The sequence below is a fragment of the Colias philodice genome, chromosome 10, assembly GCF_061535455.1.
Source record: "Colias philodice isolate Cphi_HAF_F1 chromosome 10, ilColPhil1 Martin Lab GWU primary, whole genome shotgun sequence".
Lineage (NCBI taxonomy): Eukaryota > Metazoa > Arthropoda > Insecta > Lepidoptera > Pieridae > Colias > Colias philodice.
The window spans coordinates 3,510,870-3,527,738 of record NC_143095.1 but is presented as its reverse complement, the minus strand read 5'-3'; the positions used below and the strand labels follow the sequence as shown (position 1 = coordinate 3,527,738).

Genomic DNA, 16,869 nt, shown 5'->3' with positions numbered 1-16,869 from the left:
AATAATATAAAAGCATGTATGCTTCCAATTCGTCAAGTTTATTTTCTTAAGTCGTGCACTGTTGGCAAACGGGTTGAGGTGATGACCCCCATGTGTCAGCAATCGTCGTTAGGGTTGGCTCTCTTAATTATTAGAAGTATTCGGAATATTTCATAAATCGCCATCTACGAGCAAACGAAGCACTAAAACAAATTTTGTAGTATGATTTACGAAATAACAATGCAAAACTACACTTGTTGTTGGTCAACTTTTCATATTTCTATGAAACGAAATTTTTTCATCATTTTATATAAAGAAATACAAATAATTTTATCAGATAACACACATGGAATTAGCTAATTATATTTTTATTTATACTTATGTAATGATATACCTAATCCTATTTTCGCTTCATATTTTCATAACCATCATAACCATCTACCTACATCTATAATACATAATTATTTCAAAACAGTAAATTAATTATAACGATATGTTTCTTCGAATTTACTAGGTGCTATCAGCTATGGCATAAGAAACTCGGTAATCTAGGCATACGCTCAACGCATGTGAGAGCACGTGTCGAAGTTTTTAGTGCACGAACTGTAATAAAAATGCAAACTATCGCAAAAATTATCGATAAACATATCAATTTTATTAACATTCATAATTTAAAGTGTTAATTTCGTAAATATTTTGAAGATGCTACTTTTCTCGATTGCTTTTCTTACGAGTAGGTATATAGGTTCTATGTTAGTGAAAATTTCTTTATGGAGCGTTTCTTTGTTACAATTTAACCCGGCGTCATTGTGGTAGAAAACAGATACGCGAACGTTGAGGTGGGTCAATATTGCCCATATATTTTATAGTTGTTATTTTTAAACTTTTTAAGAAAATTAGTTTTCTGTGTTATTATTATAGGTATTCTGGTTTTGATAATATAAAATAAAAATAATAATTAACCAACGTTTTATTCACTTTAATCAACTTTGACATAAACTCATAAAAATAGGAACAAAATATAGACCTCTTACGTTTTCATGTCATTACTACGCTAATAACCAGTAATTTTGGTTACAAATAGCATTTTTATAAACTTAAGTCTAAATATAATAGAAAAAAACTTTAACAAAGCTAATTAGAATCATCGTTGTAAATGAAATCAATACAGAAAGCCATGATGCGTTCAGGACAAATCAATTTAGGGCAAACTTGACAAAAATGTTTTGTTTTACTATTTTTATTTCCGGACACACTTAACATCTTTTGCGGGAACTGCAGGTGGCTCCTCTGATGATCCACCAATAAATTATCTGATTATTTTGCCCATTTGTCATTGCTATCGATCAATTCCTGGCGAATTTTCAAATGTTCTAAGACCAGAGCAAGACCTAAGTTTTTCAAAAAATTACGTCGCTTATCGTTTGGTTTGTTTTCATTTATGTGACGTATTATAAGCGCATTAATTCCTGTGTGTCCAACATGGCATAAAAATTGTCAGGGGCCAACTTTTGGAGTTACGACTCACATCATAGGAGGCGCAAAGATCATCAGCGACGTCAACCCCATATTTAGTTTTATTGTAAAAGGTATTGAATTCGGGTTTTCGCTTTTCTCCGCTTGGAACACACTCCGCACTCTTACATGATCCTATTCTTCTACTTCATCATCATAATAAGGTAAGTCTGAGTCAGACAAGAGTCTAAACCCGCCATCATACGTGATATTTTCTATTCTATCCGTTTATAGTACCTATTTTATAATAAGTACCTGTCGGACAAACAAAAACATTAAATTCACTGAAACAAGCAAAAAAAATGTTTGCAGACACCAAGAAATCATACACAACAGTAAAAATCGATAACTTAGCCATGGCGCGAAATTGTTACATCAATTGTGAGGATGGGTCATATTTACCTTTTTCGGAAATACACGCGTGTAGCTCCCAGTACACTCGACGTCGAAAGAATTTCACTTCCAAAACGTTTAATGTACATTATTAGCTCCAGCTACTACAAAGAACAGCACAATCGTGCACGTAATTACAAAGATATTGTAAATTATAAACAAGCCGGGTCATTTTGACCCAACCTCAATGACGCTGGGTTAAATACTTAGTACACTTTTTCAAGTGTTTAATTAATTTCACTACGGAGAATCGAATTTAATACTTATACATATCGACTTTTTGACACTCTTGTAAATAGGCAAATTACATGAGACAAATTGGTTTTAATTATATAGTTAGTCACAATTAGGTAAAAGTATGCAATTAAAATGTTTACCTACACACTAATTAATAATCTAATTTCCTAATTCATTAGTTTAAGTGTTTTCTAGTGTTAAGGGGTTTTTACATAACTTTTATATTCCTCAGGTAATTATTTTATAAACAATCTTTTCGCCCGCGCCTACGCCCGCTTTGTTAAAAACCTATTAAATTATATACTCACTAAAACTACCCTCTTAAATCACTACATCTTTTCCAAAAAACAAATCAAAGTAGGTTGCGTGGTTTTAAAGATTTAAGCGTATATATATATAAGCTAATACATAGGGATATAGGGATATAGAAACAGGGAGAGCGACTTTGTTTTATACTTTGTAATGATAAATAACGTGTTTGAGAAAAAATAAAATATTGATATCAAAACACTGTTAAGTGTTAACGCATTTCATAATATAATATTTCCTTGAAAACAATTACTTACGTATAATTTTTGAATCCGATAAACACGTAAAGTCTTAATAATGCTAAGAGGATTCTTCTCAATAATTATAAGTTATAACATGTATAAGTATTGGTAATCTTACGTCAGCAAGATCCATGTAATTTAGTCTTTGAAATGTAGATCACGGTTAAAACCTATTCTCATACTCGGTGCGATAATTATAAAAATAATTTGCATTAACCATGATCTCGATACAGTTGCGCATGTGGACATTATTATTGGATCAAGTTATGTATGACGATTTATTAATAAAATAATGGAAGTTCAATGTATTTGTAGAAACTTACTACTAGTATTCAGCATGATTCAAATTAAGACAGATTTTTCGTGTGATTATTTAGCAAATATGCAGGTAACATCTAAAACACCTAAATCAAATATGTATCAGTTTTTCACATTGATTATACGACCTTTTTTATGGAACTTTAAGAATAAGTACTCATTGAAAAAGATTTCTTAAGTACCTACTTATATCTGTTTCGGTTTTCATTAGTATAAAAATTTTCCATTGGAAATAGTCCTCAGTCCTCAATTGCTCACAGGAATTTTGATTACTTCATATCATCATCTTTTGTAAATCTTACTTTTTGTCATTTCAATCTTAAAGAATCTCAAAACGCTTAATATATTAATAACACGGTTATCAAGTCGCAAAAATATTTCAGATCACACGAAATCAACTGTATTCATGGAACGGTAAATATTTAGATAACAATTATCGCTACACCGCGAACCTTCAATAACATTAACTAGACTTCGATGTACTATTTATCCCGTAAGCATAACATACATTGCTTTCTTAAAAGAGCATAAGTTATTACAGTTAGTACAAAACGAGCGTTGTAATTTGTAGAGTTCCATTCTCTCGTGGTAAATATTTTTTATTTGGACGTTGGTACCAAGTTTGATTACTACGTAATCGTCTGGCGGTACTATGATATCATTTGTTGAACGAAGCGGTCACGCCCGCCATATTTAAAAAATACTGAACGTCACCTTTGAAGAACATGCGCTATTTTTAAAGCGGATGAGAAGTTTCCAGGATTCCAGTTGTGTTTACTCCAGTCACATGATGTGGAGGTTAAGATTTTTTACTGTTTTACAACACACTTAACCAAATATCCTAATTAATATGATAATTAAATTGACTCCAATCTTTAAAAACGGATTTAAATTTGCTTAATCCTTAATAGTACTGAAACGTAGTAATCCTCATTGTTTGAAGGTTAACAATGTTTTACACAAACAAGAATTATTATCTGTAAAATATTGTAGCGGAATAACATTTTATGTCAAGGAAGAAAAACAAACAGACAATAAAGAGTCGCCGCCAATAGTCAATTTAGAACCGTAAGTAAGCATATTTATGTTAGTCGCGGTAGAAATAACCGATGACGCTATAGCAACACATCTTAATTAAATGATTGTGTTATATTGCATTTGTCGCAGTATGGGAATAAACATAATTAGAGAATATACAAAGTAAAGTCCCGTTTCTAATAGCAAGTCACTATGTTTTTGTTTATAATACGTAAACACTTTTTGTTGAAAATATTATAGGTATAGAATATGGACACTAAAAAAATCTAAAGATAAGAAAAACAGAGTGGTCAAGGTCAGGCTTAATGAATAAATCGCATTATAAACCCATGAAAAATTCATTAATCTCTGACTATGATAAATACTAGTAAAGATCAGCTAAAAGACAAAACTAGAGTGCATACATTTTATTTACATTTTGAGGTTTTGGAAGACTAAAATGCTATTATTGCGATTGTAAGTGGAGTCGCAAAATCACAACCCATTGAAGCAGGCCAGCAAGCATTGAACTGTCCATACATACTACGATAGAGAGCTATTAATATGATTGGTCCTAAGACTATATTCTAATTAAAATAGGATAGTTTTAACGTAAACATAATATACGTGTAACCGTTTACAGAACTCATAGGTGTATGCAAATATCTTATCAACGTCCTGTCTCGTGCGCGGCATTCGAAATGAAGGATTGCGCTAAATATACCGCGCGACAGTACTTACGGAGCATCTAAATAATTTGTCTTCACATCGTGCTCATTCAATTATCGCTTATTAACCGACTTCCTAAAATTTGAGGTTAATTCAGCTTTGACATATAATGTAGAGTAGAGTAGAGTGGATGTACGAGTCATATATGATTATCTATTATGGTTTTCAAACTAGTATGTTAAAATATAGTATTTTGTATATTATGTATGAATTGTATGATTGTTAGTCGAGATATTTATTTAGAATTTAGAGCTACATTTACTGAACTGAACAGTGAAAGGTGAAGTAAAAATGATTCAGGAGATTAAATATGCAACTTCTTTTCAGACGATAAAAAAATTCAAATCATTGAAATAAATCTTGCTATAAGGTTAAAACCAACAAATCAATGTATGTATGTGGACTGTGGAGCATTTTTTATAAATCGTAAAACCGTCTGACCTCTGTCTAGATTTTAGGTCTAGAATCTAGATATTTAGGTGTTGAATACTTTTGAATTAACACAATGACCGCTAACTGTTTACAATTCAAGACGTCGCTCGGTTAAATAGTAACGGGTTTAATAAAATTATTAATAGTACCTAATTATTATTTAAATGTAGCTTACTTTAAATATGTAGGTACTTATAATCCCGCTAGTGAAAACGAGAAGTAAATAAATGAATATTTTATATTAAAAAAAATATATGAAATTAATTAGAAACAGTTATCTACAAAATTGTAGATAGATAGAATTATAAAATTATAGTGTGTTTGACTGTCATACATTCATACTTAAGTAATATCAAAATCATAGTAAATATTTAAGTAAGTACAGAGATTTAGGATTCAAATTGTTTCATTAATTTGTAAAATTAGAAAACATGCTATTTCTTCTTATCTTATTTTAAACTACAATCTTCAGGCAATCCCATTTATCTATCAGATTGGGTTATAATATAGACTTCCATTGAATCACAAGCCTACCAAAATATTCGAATGTATTTACATAATTGTATATCAACACTGCGACATTCTTGTCTCGCTTATGATCATGTAACGTGTCTGCTCGTTTGCTTTCCTCAACCATAACAATGTTAGCAAATGTTTCAAAGATATTATCATCAAATAAATTATGTCTTTTATAACGAGCGTCACTTATTTGTTAATTCATTTAACCCCTACGTCGCTAGATTATACTACAGATAAAACTAGAAAACCAGTTTTGTATACTCAAAAGTCGCCATGAAATTTATTATGATATCGCAAATTATAATTTTATTTTAGAAATCTAAAATTTAATAATATTTAAGGTAATAATGCACATTTTAATTTCCAGATATTTGAATCACGCATTGGAGACGTGATGTTACCGTGTTTAATAAAAAATGTTAATGTTATAAATTTGCACGTCAATAGTAATCTTTTGAGCTACCTTAACACATTATTTCTACATCATATAGACAATTTGTAATCTATTTAATTGCCTTATGGGTGATTCTTAATAGCTTTTGATTTTGGAACTATCTGTTCTTTGACTGTACATTTGAGTGAAATCACTACATACGACGATGCATAACATTTGTGTAAAACGGTTAAGATAATAATGCAAAACGATTGTAAATTCTTAAAATTTAGTTATAGGATTATGCATTAACTAATTATTACATTTTTCGAAACTATATAATATACCTATTTATAAGTCAAAAAGGTGCTGTGAATGAGACGGATCTTCTCAATAGTCGCTTACGAAAGTTTTGCGACTTAGTCGACGACAGTACTAGTAATTTACTTTGTATTTACTTTCTATTTGATTGTAGTAGCGTTTATGAGTTAGAAAATAAAAGAACTTCTCTATATGAACTACGAGGAAAATATTGATAATTACTTGTATTAATTATTAGAAACTTAAGTTGATCACACGATCGACGAGATTATTTTTGTACCTGTATAGTGTATAACATAAAGAAGATATTATATTACTACAATGGTAATATACGTATGGTAATATACCTACGTACCACATTATGCACAGCTTTATTAAATTCGCAAATAATTAATCAACAAAGCTTTTTGTAATCCACAATCCAGCTATAACTATAAGATGACAAATCATTGGCTTTGAAAATAAACTAGGATGTAAAAAATGGAAAATATTATATCGGCTTCCAAAAGGTCAGTATCCAGACCACACATAATGCGCAGGTAAAGTGACTCAAATAGTGCCCATTTGATGAGATATTTGACTAATAACGCCATTAGTCGTAAAAACGGATAAGATTTAGGGCGTTTTAATTTTTATTACTGAATTCTATGAAACGATATGTTTGTTAATCGTTTTCGATAAAATATTGTCTTATTCCTAGTTAAACATTTCCTCGGATATGAGCTTTTAAATAGTTGTAACTTGTAATTGATCGTGAATTAATGACATTTTGTTTTGGTAGCATTATAAATAGTTGAGACTTGAGATCTTATAAAAAAATTTAAAGGTGTTCGATTTCTTTAATTCTTTATATCAAAAATGTCTTCCCTTTTTGCAGTAGGTACCTACACACATTATTATTAATCCAAGTGACAAAGGAGAGATTTGCAATTGCAATGCCTTAGGCGGTTTCTTTGATGAATCACGCTCGAATCTATAAACTCTTAATTTTTATAAAGAGCAGGTAGTGGTAATAAAAAAATGTCTTAACGTTGCCGCAGCGTCGGCGCATCAAACGAAAAAAGTCTGGCTCCCACGACATGATTTTTAAAAAATATCTCAATATGTTTAAAGGGTCCTTGAACAACTCTTTGTGTTTATTGAATCTGTTTAGTTATTCTTCTAATGCGTACGCCAGCCGCTTGGGTGCGTTTTAGTTCTGTTTTAATATACAATATTGACAATAATTTAATCATTTATTTTAAATGAATTATCCACTTAACTACTACTGTGATTAATTATAGGTTAGGTACTTAGAAAATAAAATTTTAGGTTATGAAATAGGTACATTACTAATTTAATACCTACTTACATTTTGAGAAGAATAATACCTGTCAGTTCTTTGATAACTATAACAGAAATTTACTTTTTTGTTTAAACATATTATGTAAATAATAAACAGTTACCGCTTTTTATTGCACTTAAGTTGGCGTTTTAAGTAAAGATACGTCAATTAACTATGTTAATTTATTAATTTTATTTAAAATTTAAATATAATGTAGTGTTAAAACATGAACATATTACCCATTAGAATATATAAACTGTACTAATACAAATTCTCCGAAAGCTCTACTATAACTGGTAATAACTGGTTTGCAAAGTATATTCATTATTCTTTTCTTTCTCAATTATTTTTATCTCGACTACATTCAATTGCGCAGATCATATCGTACGCATTCACGGTTTTCATTCCATTGACACGGTACAGTAATATTCCGATTTCTCTCAACGGTAGGTACATCGGACACCTAAATTCCTCAGTGAGCCGCATCATAAGCCACAGTTAAATAAGCCGAGCTTACTAATCGTCGAGTTAAAACCGGCTAGAAATGGTAATAAAATAAAGGTACATACATCGCATGTCGAAACGTTCGTCGATATAAATAGTGCGAGACAGGCGGCGCACTGACCGACCATCGACATCGCTCCCGATTATCGGCCGAATGTGAATTTCTCTATTTTCAAATTGGTTCAGTGCAAGTCTGTAGGCGGACGCGTCAGCGATACAATTGCCACGCGTTTCCGAAGTGGATTAATGTGCCTTGTCAATGTTTACTACACAGTATAGAGCATTGCGTGAGGTAATACTTTCGCAGTCATCGCAATACATTTGTTAGTTTCTTTAGAATGCTCTTTTTTACCTAGGCATTCACTAATAATAATTATCTGTACTTTAATAATCAAGCAAGGTCACATATCTGAATAATATGTGCTTTGGTTTTATTATCTAATTAAAATGATGAATGCGGAAATTTATAGCTAGTTTTTACTTCTCCTACTCCTGTAGGAGAAGTAAAAACTTCTCCTGAACGCTACAGCGTTTTTGTGAAGTTTTGTTTCAAACTATCAATCTAGTCTAAAACGCTAGCAAATCGCGCGTCGAAAACAGTTCACCCATGCGCACGCGCTCGTCCTGTGTGTGTGAACTGACGGGCTAGTTGGTCACAGTTGAGGCACTGCACAGTATACATACTCGTATCTGCTAGGTCGAGGTGTGAGTGGCGCGCTCGTGTGAATACTCGAGATAATTGGCTAGCAGACACCGTCTCTAGGGTTGGCAGCCATAAGAAAAACAAAACAAACCCCTGGTAAATGGTTCGCTACGAACATAATGAGGCTAATTTATTTATATTTTTTCCATGAGTTATGTTACTGAATGCGAAAGTTGTTTGTCTGTTCGATTGGCAATTACTGGGAATAACATTGCTTTTTATGTATTCACTGATACGCTTTGCACACTGCACAGTGTTATGGTTATACATCATGGCTTCAGGTTAAGATTACTTAGAAGTTAGAAAATAATTTGAAAAACATTTAAAGACACATGATTTAAGGTTGTACTCACAATGCTAATTCTTTACGTTCACAATAGAACATTTACTATATATTATTAACATTAATATATTATTAACTATTATATTATATTATATGTAATATATTTTCCGGTTGGCAACCATAAATAAGGCTATCTTCGCGCCACGCGCCTGCGCCCCTCATCTGTATCCGATTAAATTCGATTCTACTACAATAAATTTTGATAGCAAATAAATGCTTTTTATTGATCCGCTTTCGATCCTTTATCTATTAAGAACACGCGACGTTCAAATTGAGTTGATGTTTTTAATGTGTTGTCAGTTTATTTACAAATTAAACGAGTATTAGTACGTTGTTTGATATTGAGGATGATTCTTCCTTTATTACTTTACTTTAAAGGTTATTAAAATGAAAACGAGAATAAAAAAAATATGATTTTAATTATAACGATTACATTTTGTGCTGTTAGTTACAAGGTTACAAGAAAAGAGAATGACGCGAGGTTCCATGATTAAGCACATTCGTTTTTCATTAACGTGAAGTCAGGCCAGAGTCCCACCGGTGTTGCCGCCACACCGCTGAACGACGTAGGTACGCTGCTAACTTCAGAGTTGTTGAACATACCGCCCGCCTTGGAAGAACTCAGGAAAGGCTTCCAACATGAAGCACTCGTCAGTGAAGCTGGATCATGAGGGTTATAACGGGCAAATCTTTGCAAACGATCGGCGTATGATGCCGTGCGCTGTCCGTATTTCAGCCACTCGGGAAATCCCATCAGTCCCCGGGAAGACGTGCATCACTCGACCCAGTTTCCATTTCAAAGGAGGAACATTATCCTCCTTGATCAGAACTAAACTATTCTCTTTGAGGTCCTCATTGTTGGTTTTCCATTTAATTCGCTGTTGGAGCTCTGAAATGTATTCTTTCGACCAACGCTGCCAAAAATGTTGTCGAAGTTGCTCCACATGGTCATAGCGTCCCAATCGCGTAGGCTTAATCATCGTCAGGTTTTCGCATATAGGTGCAGTTAGTGGTCGACCGATCAGGAAATGGGCTGGAGAAAGTGGGAGAAAGTCATGAGGATCTGAGGACAGAGGAGACAGAGGGCGAGAGTTCAGGACGGCTTCAATTTGCGTTAATACCGTTTCAAACTCTTCACGTGTTAACCTAGCATTGCCCAGCACCCGCCGCAAATGATGCTTACAGGACTTGACTCCTGCTTCCCACAACCCGCCAAAATGAGGACTGTACGGTGGTATAAATGTTAAACGAATTTGATTATGACTAAGAAAATCAGAAATATCACTACCATTATTAAAAATTACTGATAATTCCTTTTCAGCACCAACGAAATTTTTTCCATTGTCTGAAAAGATTTGATAAGGCTTTCCACGCCGTGCTATGAACCGATTTAATGCTAAAATATAATCATGTGTACTCAAGCTACCTACCAGTTCTAAATGTATAGCCCTTGTACTAAAACAAACGAATAAACAAATGTATGATTTTATTAATTTTGCACCCCTGCCCTTTCGGTCCAAAATGAGCAGGGGCCCGGCATAATCAACTCCACAATTCATAAAAGGAAAATTTTGTTCTAATCTTTCCGAAGGTAAGTTGCCCATGAGAGGGGTCAATGTCCTGCCTTTCATGCGTTTGCATACGATACAATTATGAACAACTTGTTTAGCTAAATCGCGAGCCCTCAAAATCCACCACCTTTCACGCATGGAATATACTAGAAGCTGAGGACCAGCATGAAGCAATCGTTTATGTTCATATTCACATAATAATCTTGAAAAGCGATGCTTCCCACTAAGCAATACGGGATGTTTTTTATTATAATCAAATTCATTCGCGTTAGATAACCTACCACCGACACGAATAATATTTGATTCATCTAGAAAAATATTTAAACCGGCTATTTTGTTATATATCAATTTATTTTTAATATTTTTACTATTATTTAATGATAACTTATTTTTTAATCTATAATATTGTTCACTAAATGATTCTTGTTGAGCAAACCGTGTTAATGTATCAAGTGATCGCTGTAACTCATCTACAGATAAGGAACCGGTTTGTCGCACACGAATGCCATTGACCTTGCCATTGACAATAGGTACTCGGACATTATCAATGAATCGCAATAAATATGCACAAATCCTTTGCAAACGAATAAATGACGAATAACGTTCAAAATCAAATATTGAAAATAATTGAGTAGAATGTAAATGAACAGTGTTATGTTTAATTTCAGGCAACTCACTATATGGCGAAATAAAGATGTTACTATTGTCTGGCCACTTACTACTTATATCGCGTAAGAAGGCAGGGCCACACCACCAATTATGATTACTATCATACTTCAGCGTGTCTAACGTCGTGCCGCGAGTTATAATATCCGCAGGGTTTTCGGTTCCCTTAACATGTCGCCAAATCGTATCACATGTTAATTCATTTATTTGTGCAACGCGATTTTGAACGAAAGTTTTAAGTAAATGCGGCGACATACTCAACCAGCCTTGCACAATAGTTGAGTCAGTCCAAAAATATATTTTATCGAAATTTAAACGGAGAGATTGTTTTATTTTAATATATAATCTAGCACCTACCAAAGCCCCGCACAGTTCGAGTCTCGGAACACTTACTATCTTTATCGGTGCTAATTTACTTTTTGCACATAATAAATGAACTGAAACTGGTAAATCACCGTTATTATTACACAACCTAACGTACGCGCACGCACCGTAGGCATCTTGAGAAGCGTCAGTAAATATATGAAGCTCCTTGTAACTATTATCATCAATAACACAACGAGGTAGTCTAATAGTATGTAAATGTTGCAAATCACACAGAAACTTATGCCATGCAATTGCAATGGTTTCGGGAACTTCGTCGTCCCAATCCAATTTTTGTAGCCACAATTTTTGTAACAATGACTTAGCTTTAATTACTACGGGCGTTAATAAACCTAATGGATCATATATTTGTGCAATGGTGGATAATATGACACGCTTCGTAACTATCGAGTCATGATTTGTAAATTTAGTTGTAAAATAAAATTCATCCTTTTGTGTACACCAGCCTAAACCTAACGTTTTGGATGAATGATTTATATCAATGTTTAGGTCTTTATACATTTCAGGAGATACGTCGCAATTAAATGTCCATTTATGCAGCGGAAAACAACCCTGTTTTAACAACTTTGATATTTTATTACACAATTCCATTAAAGATTTAAGGTCATTACTCCCCGTAATTAAATCGTCAACGAAAAAATCCTCGTTAATTGTTCTTGCAACTAATTCATCATTACAGTCTAAAGCCAATTGTTTTAGACAACGCATACTGAGAAACGGTGCTGACGCCGTTCCATACGTCACTGTATTTAACATATATAACTGTAAAGGTAGGTTTCGATTATTCCTCCACAATATCAGCTGTAAATTACGTTGATCCGATTGAATTAAAATCTGTCTGTACATTTTTTGAATATCTGCGCAGGCAACGTATTTATATTGACGAAATCTAAGTAAAATTGAAAATATATCATTTTGTAATGGAGGTCCTGTATACTGTATATTATTTAACGATTTGTTGTTTGATGTATTCGCGCTTGCGTCGAACACAACACGTAATTTTGTAGTTAAACTATCCTCACGATAGACACCGTGATGAGGTAATATATAATGTGGTTTACTTAATAAATCTGGAATATTCTTTGTTTCAATTAGAGTCATATGACCAAGTGTTTCATATTCTTTAATAAAATCGCTATAAAGTGTTTTATAATTAGGTAAACGATCCAACTTTCTTTCGAGAGATAAAAAACGATTTTTAGCCATAGTGTACGAATCACCTAATAACTCAGGTGACTCCTTTAGAGGAATGCGAACAGAGAATCTACCGTGTTTGTCACGTTTTGTAGTCTCTTTAAATAACGTTTCACAATAACGATCATCTTTAGACATGGGAGAAGATAAGTCAGTCAATTCTTCTAACTCCCAAAATTTTTTCAGTTGAGTATTTATCTGAACTAAGTTACACTGAACTCTTTCAGTCTTAAACGAATGACTATTATAAATAGGCCCAGAAATTATCCATCCTAATTTTGAATCATATAGATAAGGACCATTAATAAGTTTAATCTTATCACTATTTAATAAATCCCAAAATACATCCGCTCCTATAAGGATATCGATATCCGACGGCACACTAAACGTAGGGTCCGCGAGTGAAATGTGTTTAGGTATTTGAAACCTTTGAGATTTAATTGATAACGAAGGTAACTTTGATGTAATACGAGGAAGAACCAAGCATTGAATATTTATATTAAAATGATTAACTTTAGAACGAATATTTACTTTACAGGTGTGAGAACATTTTGATACGCTCTGCCCAACACCTGAAATATGTATAGTGGACTGTATTATTGGTATTTGTAAACGATTACACAACGATTCTGTAATAAAACAATTCTGACTTCCGTTGTCAAGGAGCGCCTTAACTGTGTGATAATTATCACTCGAGTCAGAAACGTCAATGAGCGCTGTCGAAAGCAACACGGGTTGTATAGCGGCAGCGGCATTGCACGTGAGTACATTTATACGCTCGGAATGCACTCCCGTATCAGCTGATTTATGCGAACTAGGTATAGACGCGGGAATACTTAATTCTTCACTAGAACTAAGATAAGTAGTATGAAGTAGTGTATTATGGTTCTTTTTGCATAATTTGCATGGACCATATGAACAATCGTTTGCTAAATGGCTATCAGTGCGAATACAATTACGACAAAGGTTTTTATTTTTTACAAGAACATGTCTCTCCTGCACAGGCCTGTTTAAGAATTTCGGACATGAATACAAATAATGTTCACCGCCGCAGTCAACACAAACACGTTCTTTTACATTGATATCGAATTTAGATTTGTTACGAGATAAATTAACTACGTGTGTATGTGTGAGAGGTTGCGACAAATTTTTAGGCTTACTAAAATATTTATGATTGTTATTCGTGTTAATATAATTATTATTGTTATGTTTATTAGAAGAAACACCGCGCACATTATTTGTTTTTATCATTTCTAACATATCAGCTCGGTTTCCAAGAAACTCTAATAGATCGCCTAATTTAATGTTTCTTGATTCATTTTTTGACAATAAAGTACCTTTATGCGTCTCCCACTCACGCTCTGTGGACTGATCGAGCTTGGACACAATTAAATAGACAACCAAAGTGTCCCAAGAATCGGTGGGTTCGTTTAATGATTTTAATGCACGTAAATTACGTAATGTTGAATCTAATAACCTTCTAATGTGAACAAACGATTCGCTTTGTAGTGCCTGAACATTAAAGAGTGCCTTGACATGATTTTGTACTAATAATCGATTATTATGAAACCTATTTTCTAATAAATCCCATGCGTGTGAGTAGTTTTCAGCCGTGAACTCTAATGCACTAATAACATGAGAAGCAGAACCACTGAGGGAAGATTTTAAATAATGAAATTTCTGTATATCATTAAGATCATCACGACTGTGTATCATGGTGAGATATGAATTCCTATACTCCAACCACTGATCATAAGCACCCTCAAAGACAGGTAGCTTTATAACTGGCAATTTAATAGACATAGAATTATTACAAACCTGATGACAAATAGATTGTGTTTTTTCACTACTGTTAGGATTTACCAAGCACTTCGCGTTAGCCATAATAGAAAAATACTGCTGTTCAAATAATTCTCGGTATTCTAATTGAGCTGCTATATCCGAATCTTCAACTAATTGTTCAATTTTACTCTGAATTTCATTGTAACTTTGAAAAAGTGTACATGCGGACTCTATTCGTAATTCTAATTCAGTTTTGCTATTGAAATTTAATTCTGATTTGTCTAGTTTAGAAATATATCTTTCAAACAATGTTAGCCTGCCTTTTAACGTGCCACGCTGTCTCTTTAAGTCAGCGAGCTGCATATTTATACTTTTACAAATACCTAAACGAGGAGATTTAGAATTACCACCGATTGTATCTTCACAGTCACTCATTTTGGCAGATTATAGAAAACAAGAGTACTTACAAATTCCCGTTAAGCATCAGCACAGCGCCGCGCTGCTCAACACGTGCACGGATAACTGAAACGTGAAAATAACGATTTTAACGCAAATTAAAACGCACAGGAGATGGAGAGAAGAAGGATGGGTATCGTAACCTGACCGGATGCGACTCGACGGCAATCCAGCATAATCCTCTTGCGACTCCTCGCCATGTGCATGTGGTGATGATGATGATGCTTCAATTCTTCAATTAATGATTCGGCTCCGAATGGACCATGTTTGATATTGAGGATGATTCTTCCTTTATTACTTTACTTTAAAGGTTATTAAAATGAAAACGAGAATAAAAAAAATATGATTTTAATTATAACGATTACATTTTGTGCTGTTAGTTACAAGGTTACAAGAAAAGAGAATGACGCGAGGTTCCATGATTAAGCACATTCGTTTTTCATTAACGTGAAGTCAGGCCAGAGTCCCACCGGTGTTGCCGCCACACCGCTGAACGACGTAGGTACGCTGCTAACTTCAGAGTTGTTGAACATACGTTTTCGCTTCATATTAAAAAGATAAGACAATAACATGTCTTCAACTTTTTTATAGTACCTATATTATTATGCGGTTATAGGTCAAGCTTTAATTATGTCAATTCAATATTGTCATGTATGTCAATATTTAATATATTTTTTACATGAACAACAACAGCTATTAATATTATGCCTTGTAAAGCATTAAACGTACGAAGGGACAAATAAACAAAAATGATAAATTATATCCAACTCTTTAATTTAGGTTTTTCCTCTTGAAAAAGAATTGTAAAGTTTCTTCGGACAGTCTATTAAGTAAACTGTTATTGTCTCTTAGAATCAAAAGGTCAACAGAATAATATGAAGAATCGTGCCACCGGATAATTTACATCAAAATCAATGGCCTGTCTATATTATTGTTATTGGTAGAATTTCTAATCTAATATAGGGCAGGCTCATTTTCATAACAAGCCAGTAATTGGCACCGCTTTCTCTAGCCACGTATTATTTATCGTCGAGGATTGAACCTAGGACTTGTCGCTAGAGGCTGCGCAGGCGCAAGTGCCATTAATTTCACCTGACAACGGTGTTTCAGCTGATTTGTTGTAGTGTAGTTATTTTTTGGTTGGCTTTTGTGTAACTTATGAGAGAGACGAAATATTTTACTATAAATTTCTCATTCTGTAATTCTTTATTTTAAACGAACGAAATCAGGTACTTAGATAGTAAATTGATAAAAAAACTCATAATAATGCGTGTAAAGTGAAAGCCTGTTTTATGTAGGTATTTACAATAAAAATTGTAGCTAACTTCTTTTTTCATTATCAAACAATAAAACATTAAAAATAAAATTGTCTTTTTAGTGACTGATTACTTCATACAGGATACATATGTTTTCACACCATTAAACACAAAACAAAATAATTATTTCAAAACATAAAAAAATCGACTACAAATCACTGAAGCCTGTCCAAGCTTTGCACTAACTTTGATATAATTCCGAAGATACATAAATACATAATATAAACACATCATATGTAATA

General features: G+C 33.2%; 1 long non-coding RNA gene across 1 annotated transcript; it reads right to left on the bottom strand.

The window, feature by feature from the left end:
* Positions 1–9,658: 9,658 nt before the first annotated feature.
* Positions 9,659–15,833, bottom strand: LOC149485103 (uncharacterized). The gene is made up of 2 exons (XR_016316168.1): positions 15,460–15,833; positions 9,659–15,377 (listed from the first exon to the last, which is right to left on the bottom strand). It is a non-coding gene; the product is annotated as an uncharacterized LOC149485103 (long non-coding RNA).
* Between the last annotated feature and the right edge of the window lie 1,036 nt (positions 15,834–16,869).